The sequence below is a fragment of the Trichechus manatus genome, unplaced genomic scaffold (assembly GCF_000243295.1).
Source record: "Trichechus manatus latirostris isolate Lorelei unplaced genomic scaffold, TriManLat1.0 scaffold00041, whole genome shotgun sequence".
NCBI lineage: Eukaryota > Metazoa > Chordata > Mammalia > Sirenia > Trichechidae > Trichechus > Trichechus manatus.
The window spans coordinates 7814531-7822926 of NW_004443977.1; positions in this window are offsets into that span (position 1 = coordinate 7814531).

An 8396-nucleotide genomic window follows, 5' to 3' on the forward strand; every position below is an offset into this window, starting at 1 on the left:
ACATAGGAGACAGTCAATAAATCCCCACTGATATAGTGGGGGAGGATAGCGTCCCAACCTGAGAGGCCCTATAGTGAGCAATGAGGGTGAGACAGAGATCATGATGGTTCTGTCTTCAGGGAAGTTATGATCCATTAAGGCAATGAGGCCATACCCCAATGGTTATAATGTGATTGTATCCACAAAGAGTGAGGAGATCCAGAAGAGAAGAGCAAATAAGTAAAGTGAGTTGGAAATTAAGAGGTGATAAAGCCCATTTCTGGCTGGGGAGATCAGGGTAGGTTTCTTGGAGCTGTATTTTAAACTACGTGTGGAATTTCAGAGAAAGCTGGTACAGGTAGTCCCAGACTTACGACATATTGGAGTCACAATGAACTACTGCGTTTATGACTATCTGTGTTTTTTCATACAATGTTATAGTGTGCCATTTGCTGATGTTTTCATTCTCAGATGCTCACTCACAAGTGTTTGTATGTAATGTTTCCAACCCCTGAAGACAAATAAAGATCAGATTTATAAAGATACTGATAATAAAAGGCAGTAATAATGAAAACAAACAGCAACCAAAACAACAGGTACTTGGCTTACATCAGAACCAAATTATGATGGAGTTATCCCTCGTAAGTAGGGGACTACCTGTATTAAGGAACAAAGAGGTCTCTTTCCAGAGGGGAGCTTGCTTTGTCTCTTGCCTATCTACCTTCCAGCTGAAACCATAGAAAGTCGAATAGACCTAGATAGGGAAGGTACTCGCTCATCTCTAGGGGTCTTGGGAGTCTCACTCAGTTGTTTTCCACCTGTTCAGTAGGGGGAGGTGCGGTCTGTGCTGTGGGCAGGGAAATGGAGAAGATGACCTGGGTGGGTCCTTTGAGGGTTCCATGACATTTAAGTACCTGTCTTTTAGTTGAGGAGACTGAAGCGCCAAAAGTGGGCCCCCTTCTTAATCCAAACAGCTTTCAAAAACAGAATTTAGTTAAAATGCAAGCTAGAAATAAGAACGGGACATCTCTCTTTTTCCTAGTCTTTGCACTTTGTCCACACCTATCTGCACCTCCTGGGGCATCTCCACAGACCTTGCAGCATACAAGGCTGGGCATTAGTCCAGTCTTTCTCAGATAAAATCGAAGCTGCCAGATCACCCCGCCCACCTCTGTTCCCGCAGCCCAAGACTCCACCCTCCCCTCTCCTGGGAGACACAAAGAGCTTCTGTGACTCAAGCTAGAGCTCACAATCCTCCTCTTTCTTTCTAGCAACACAGAGTGAGGCCGTGGGTCACATTTCTTGGTGGTAACCCTTGCCTAACTTGCTTTGTAGTGAACAGCATGGAAGTTTTGGCTCCTCAGTCCCTGGGGCAACCCCTTTAGACCCACAAACTCATCTTACTCCATTATAGACCCTTTCACAGAAACATAAGGGGTCTCTTTTTGATTCCAGTTAAAGCTGAGGAAGGTGAGAACAAGGGTGGTCTGGAAAGGAACGGATATTCATAAATCACCCACTATGCACTGGGTATGGTGCAAGTCGTTCTGCATATGGAGTCCTCACATTGATCCTAGAGGGAAGTGTTATTTACCCAATTCTACAGAGCAAGTGGCAGAGGCTCAAGAAGTTAGGTAACTTGTTCAAGGTCACATAACTGTTAAAGCGTCTGTGACGAGATTTGAATTCAGAACTGTTTGATGCCAAAGTCCTTGGTCTTTCTGCTGTATTTGGTTACATAAAGTTTGGATCAGCTGGCCCTGCCTCTATCAGGTCAAGAGAGATGAGAATGTTGTCTCCTGTTCCTCCCTGTCTCCCACCCCCAAGCATCCTAGGTTGACTTCTATCAAAATCCCCCTTTAACTTTGGACATGGACCTGGTCTTGTTTTGGGGGAGGGCAGTGTGGGAAGCAGTGAGGCAGAGTTCCAGTCCTACTTCGGTCTCTGTGCCATCTTAAGCATGTCTTCTCCAGTCTCTAGGCCTCAATTCCTCCGCCTGTAAAACAGAAGTGCACAGCTCGGTGGTTAAGTACACAGACACAGAACAGTTGGCCTGGGTTCAAATCCCAGCTCTGCTGCCTACTAGCCATGTGACCTTGGACAAATTGCTTGATCTTTCTTCGCTCAGTTTCTTATCTCTAAAACGGAGGTCATAATAGTGTCTGCTTCATGAGATTGTGGTGAGGATGAAAGAAGTTAATATGTATACAGCTTTTGGGGGAGTACCTGCCTCATGGTATGTGTTTTATAAGGGCTTCTATTATTCTTATTACCATTATTATCATCTCGATGTAAAAGTTGCTAAAATTCTATTATTTTCAAATAAAATATATGAAGAATGACCTAGTTGGAATTTAAAGCCTAGTGCCATTACCTTGACTTTTTCCTTATGCCACTGTGTGTGTGTGTACCTGTGTGAATTAGTGGGGAGATATGTGAGTAGATAATGGTGACAATTAGAGGTCGTTATCCCACCACGTATGTGTGACATATAGAACTTCCTGATATAGCAAGAAGGAGCAATTTTCTTTTTTGTATATTATATGTTTATAAACCAGTCAATTCTGAGCCCATTCATTAGGACCTACTTGTTTCGGGAGAAAATATACAGACACAGTGTGGTTGTGTTAGAGAGAAAACTTCATGCTATAATGGTATTCATGGATTTAGGGATTCAAGGAAGTGGAATGCTAAGTTTTTTCCCTATGTAGCTAAAGCCAGTAGCAGTCGATTGAGACTCATGGCCACCCCATGTGTGTCAGTGGAAAACTGTGCTCCATGGGGTTTTCAATGGCTGATTTTTTGTAAATAGATTGCCAGGCATTTCTTCCAACCCTATTAGCTAAACCTGTTGCCATTGAGTCGATTCCGATTCTTAGCAACCCTGTAGGACAGAGTAGACCTGCCCCACAGGGTTTCCAAGGCTGTAATATTTATGGAAGCAGATTGCCATAGCTTTCTCTCATGGAGCAGCTGGTGGGTTCGAACCACCGACCTTTTGGTTAGCAGCTGAGTGCTTAGTCAGTGCTCCACCAGGGCTCCTTCCTATGTAGCTAGCACCCTGAAATTCTTTGCATTGCAGGGAGGTCGTTTCTTGTATTCTACAGTAGGAAGGAGTAGAGAGATGGTGACTGCTGGGTTACATTTCTTTAATCTCATTCTTAAGAATCTTAGCACTTTTTTTTTTTTTTTTTTTTTTTAAGAGTTGAGAGGAGTATTAGGGAGTTCAGCCTCTTTCTCTGAGGAAACCAACCAAATCAACCACACTCACTGCTGTTAATTTGATTCCAACTCATAGCGACCCCATAGGGTTTCCAAGGCTATAAATCTCTGGGGAAGCAGACAGCCGAGGAGCTGCTGGTGGATTCAAACTGTAGACCTTCCAGTTAGCAGTCAATCGCTTTAACTAACCACTGTGCCACCAAGGCTCCTTTCTGAGGAAACAGAGTCCCAGAAGAGGGGTGATAGTCTGCCGTGGAAGTACAGGCAGAGCCCTTGGGGCTTCCAATCGAGTGCTCTCAAAGTGTGGTGTGTGGACTGGCAGCATCAGCATCACCTGGGAATTAGTCGGAAATGCAGAATCTCAGACCCACCCCAGACCTACGGAATCAGAATCTGCATTTTATCAGGATCCCCAGGTGATTCTATGCATGTTACAGTTTCAGAAGCACTGCTGTACCCCTCGTGTGGGAGTGTTCCCCAGTGCTCCTGAAAGAAACGGTAAGCCAACAAAGAAAGAGCCAATTTCTAGTCCCAGTGAGAAGGACTGTATCCCTTCTTGAGAAGTTTCATTCTGAGGCATTCTTGAGTGAGGGCAATCCCTGCAAATTGTGAAATCCAAGCCCTTTATGTCTTTTCAGTAAAAAGCACCTGTTTGTGAGAACGGAGGACATCATAGCTGATTAATCACAGAGATACTTGACTGTTGCTTATGGACAAAGTAAACACGAGCCTCATCAGTGAGTTTATTCATCCCTCCTTGTTCTTCTTTCACCAGCATCCAGGCTCAGATTCTATTTTTTACAATATATGACGTTATAAGTAGATTCAGCAATTTGTGTCCTGGCACACCGTTGGAGGTTCATGTCCCTCACTTGTGGATGGCTCGTTGCTTGCCCCCAAGAGTTTACAGCCTAGTTGGAAAGATAAGATCATCTCAAATTCCTACATTTTATGGAAGAGGGGAGCAAGCCACAGGGAGATATGGGTGTTTTTTGACCTCAGGACCTGGCCGAACAAAAAGGTCAGGAGAGACTGAGAGACTCCAGGTCACAGCGGGAGCCTGGACCTCTCTGCACAGCAAGCAGGCACCACCAGGAAAGTGTCCAAAGGTGTGGACCCAGCCTCAGGTGGCCCAGCATCCTGATACTAAGGTCTGGGAAGCAGGGCCACAAGTCAGGGCCAGACAGGCACAAGGATACCTAAGAGGCCAGTCCAGAGGGAGAAAGGACAGGGCAGCCAATGTACCCAGAGACTAAAATTTACCACCGGAGTCTCTGGGTGGTGCAAATAATTAACATGTTCAGCCGCTGACTGAAAGTTTGGAGGTTCACGTCCACCAGAGGTGTCTTGAAAGAAAGGCCTGGCAATCTGCTTCTGAAAACTCAGCTGTTGAAAACCCTATGGAGCACAATTCTACTCTGACACATATGGGCTCACCATGAGTCAGAATCGACTGGACTGCAAATGGTTTTTTTTTTTTTTTTTAGTTTTTTAAAAATAATTTCTCACATTTAAGATTTTTCTAAGCATCCTGTGAGGTAGATATTATGATGGACATTTTACAGATAAGGAAAATGAGGCTAAGAGAGGTTAGAGAATTTCTTTGAAGATCACACAGCTAGTAGAGCTGGAATTCTGATTCAGGCCAGCTCACTCCAGTGTCCATCTGCTTTCCACTAGCCCAGACTGCTTCATTCCTTCTGCTTGAGGTCAGGCTTGGTTTCAGCAATGGTGGAGCTGGGACAAAGAAGAGAAGACAAAGCCTGTGCTGCAGGTGAGGAGATATGCAAAGGCCAGGAATAAAGCAGGACTAAGGGATCTATCAAACGTTGTGCCAGGTCACGAAGCAGAAGGAGACAGCTCTGATGGAACTCAATCACTCTTGGGCTTCAGTTCTGGACTCATTCACTTGAGAGAGTTATCATCTGTGCCACTTGTGGGGTACTGAGCTCACATGGGCTCAGATCAAGGTGAGACCTCATGTTTAAATGGATGAAAGGTTGGAGAGAGGGTGGATGGCTTCGTAGATCAAGAAGTAAGGAGAGGTAGGCTCTGTGGAAGCAAAATAGCCCGCTCCCTCACTCATCTTCCTGGCCGACCAGTCTGCTAACCCAGACCCAGTGCTCCTAGAGGTTAGAATTCAGACCTGCCCCATTTGGACCCTTGCCCCAGAGCGGGCCTGGAGAGGGAGTGCTTAGATTGCAAAGCTAGTGAGGCCGAGTTTTCAGGTTGCTGCTGTGTCTGGTCTCAAAGGACAGAACCTTTGGGTGACTCTGATAGCTGAGCCCCAGGCTATGTCCAACTTGCATCAACTACCCCAGGGCACACAGAGTCTTCTCCCAGCTGCCATTTCTGGGCCTGCACCTCCTCAGCACACCACTGAGCATTTCTCTAGAACTTCCTGTTTGTCAGCAGCTGCAGGGAGCCACCCGTCCCACCCGGGGTCATCTGGCCGAGGTGTGGGGTGAGAGGTGGGAGTGGGCTGCGCTCTCCCACAGCTCCTCAGGGTTCTCTCCACCCACAGTGGGTCCTCTGGGCTTCACCACTCCCATTGGATCCTAAGACAGTGGAGGAGAGGCCCTGTATCCGAGTCAATGAACAAGAAGGTCAAGGTGACCTAGAAGGGCTCCTGGCCAAGATACTTAATTTTTTTTTTCACTTTACAAAAAGGCCTTACAACTAATGAGTTCAGGGCATGGTGTTCCAGAGAAAACTGAAGACAGGAACAAAGTCCTCCTTGGTTGGGGAGATGGAGAAAAAGCACACAAGGGATGAGTTCTTCGAGTTTCCCGAAGGAATGCTGCCAGAGTCAAAGGACCCCTGTGCTATTTACCTCCGTGCACCTGGCAGGTGCTGGGCCTGCAGATGCCGTAAACAGATGAATGAATGTTCCGGAGGGCAGGGATAAGTCAACACCAGGTGGGAAACGTTCCAGCATGTGGGCCTGAAAAATGTTCCGCCTGCAAAACAGAGTTTTCCCGGCAGCTGCCATTCCTTCCACAACCTGTCCAAGAGGGCAAGGACTTAAGTCACCAGACAAGGGTCTGGCTGCCCTGACTAGCCTTGGGATGCTCACTACATGCCCATTTTAATGACTAGATTCTTTCAGTGATTGGAGTATTGTGGAAATATAACACGTTGTATTAGAACGTTTTGCATGGGGTAATACTGTCATGGAAATTCTGAAAAAAAAAAAAAAAAAAAACCCAAAAAACCAACCAACAAACAGAAAACAAAAACCCACAAACCCTATAGGACAGGAGGCATGGGTAACTTGGTTTGGGGTCCCCTCTCCTACTATTTCCTCCTGAAGGGACTTTGAGTTGTGACAATGTATGGGAGAAAGCAAAGCAACTAATGCAGCAAACCTCTAAGCGTTCCAAGGAAAGAAGAATTTTGGTCTACAAAGCTGTGTTGGCTGGTTTTCAGAGCCATTCTCCAACATTCTCTGCCCCTTGAAGCCATTGAGAGGCTGACCTTTGTGTTCTGTATCACGTGGGATCCCTTGCCTGCTGACTTCCAGTTGAGTTTGGTCAATGGGAGTACCAGCAGGAGATGGGAGGACGAGAAGTGAGAGAAGTGTTTCTTACTTGCTTCTGAGACTGGCGGTAGCTTTGATCCTCCCCACCACAGCTCCCACCAGGAGAATTCTCTCCCTCCCCCAGCTCCCTCATAGTTTTGGCACTTGCTGGGCTCCTGTAACACTATTTTGTTCCTTTGTCCCTCAGGCCTAAGAGTGATAATGGCTTTCCACTATTGCTAGGCTCCGAGGGTCTCAACTCTGTGAATAAACCCAAACCAAACCCATTGCCACTGAGTCAATTTCAACTCACAGCAGCCCTATAGGACAGAGCAGAACTGCCTCATGGGACTTCCAAGGCTGTAGTCTTTACACATGCAGGCTGCCACATCTTTCTCTTACAGAGTGACTGGTGTGTTTGAACCGCCGACCTTTTGGTTAGTAGCTGAGCGCCTAACCACTGCACCACCAGTGCTCCTTCCTCTGTGAGTAGTCCCTTCAATAGTCTCTTCATCTGAACCACCTGCAGGGGTTTATTTTCCTGCAAGACCCAAATGGGTATAGGCCCTAACAAGGCTGAGTTCCTGGTCCTAACAAGTTTCTTGAGGGAAGTAAATTTCACACTCTCAGCAGTAGTACTCTGTTGGTTTGTTCCTGACTCTTGACTTTTCCGCATGGGGGAGGTTATCTCTGTGCATATTGGTGGCGGAGGTTATCTCTGTGCATATTGGTGGGGGAGGTTATCTCTGTGCATATTGGTGGGGGAGGTTATCTCTGTGCATATTGGTGGGGGAGGTTATCTCTGTGCATATTGGTAGGGGAGGTTATCTCTGTGCATATTGGTAATCTGAAAGATGATGGGGAAGGGGTCACAGTGAGCATGAAAGCATTTGAAGGCTCACAGTAGAGAGTCGCAGCAGGGAGTGGCAGGGCAGTGAGGTGGGCAGTAGGCAGGGGTGAAAGATGGGGAAAGGGGGCTGGGCAAGAATGCAAGATGTCAGAATGAACACAGAGATGCTCTGCCCAGATCTGCCTTCAAGGACGGACTTGCTGCCCAGTTGTAGGGAATGTCACACAAATAGCCTCCAGCTGACAGTCCTTCAGAGTCTGCCCTTACTGGGAAAGCCTGAATCCCGCGACTGGGCGAGGTAGGGTATATAGGCCCAGCCATTTTGGCCCAGTGCAGGAGGGACATGTCCTGATGAGTTTGTTCCTTCCTCTGCCCTATCCTGCTTCCTCCCGCTTTCTTCCACAAGTATTGGTCTCTGTTAAACATCCTGCCTCCAAAATTCATCTTAGTTTCTGCTTCCTGAGAACTTGTCATAGTTACCTAGTACTGCCTTAACAAAACATACCACAAGTGGGTGGCTTTCAATAACAGAAGTTTATATTCTCAGTGTCGATTCTTTCTGTGAGCCTCCTAATTTCTGGTGTCTGCTGGCAATCCTTGGTGTAGACAGATCCTCACATGGCGTCTGTCTTCTCCTGTGTGTGTCTCTGTGTCTATTCTGCTCCATTCAGGAGTGATTAGGTTTAGGGCCACCTTACTCCTGACTGCTCACTGAAAAGTCGGCAGTTTGAAACCACCAGTGGCTTCGAGGGAGAAGATGTGGCAGTCTGCTTTTACAGCCTTGAAAACCCTATGGGCTCGTTATGAGTTGGAATCGACCTGATG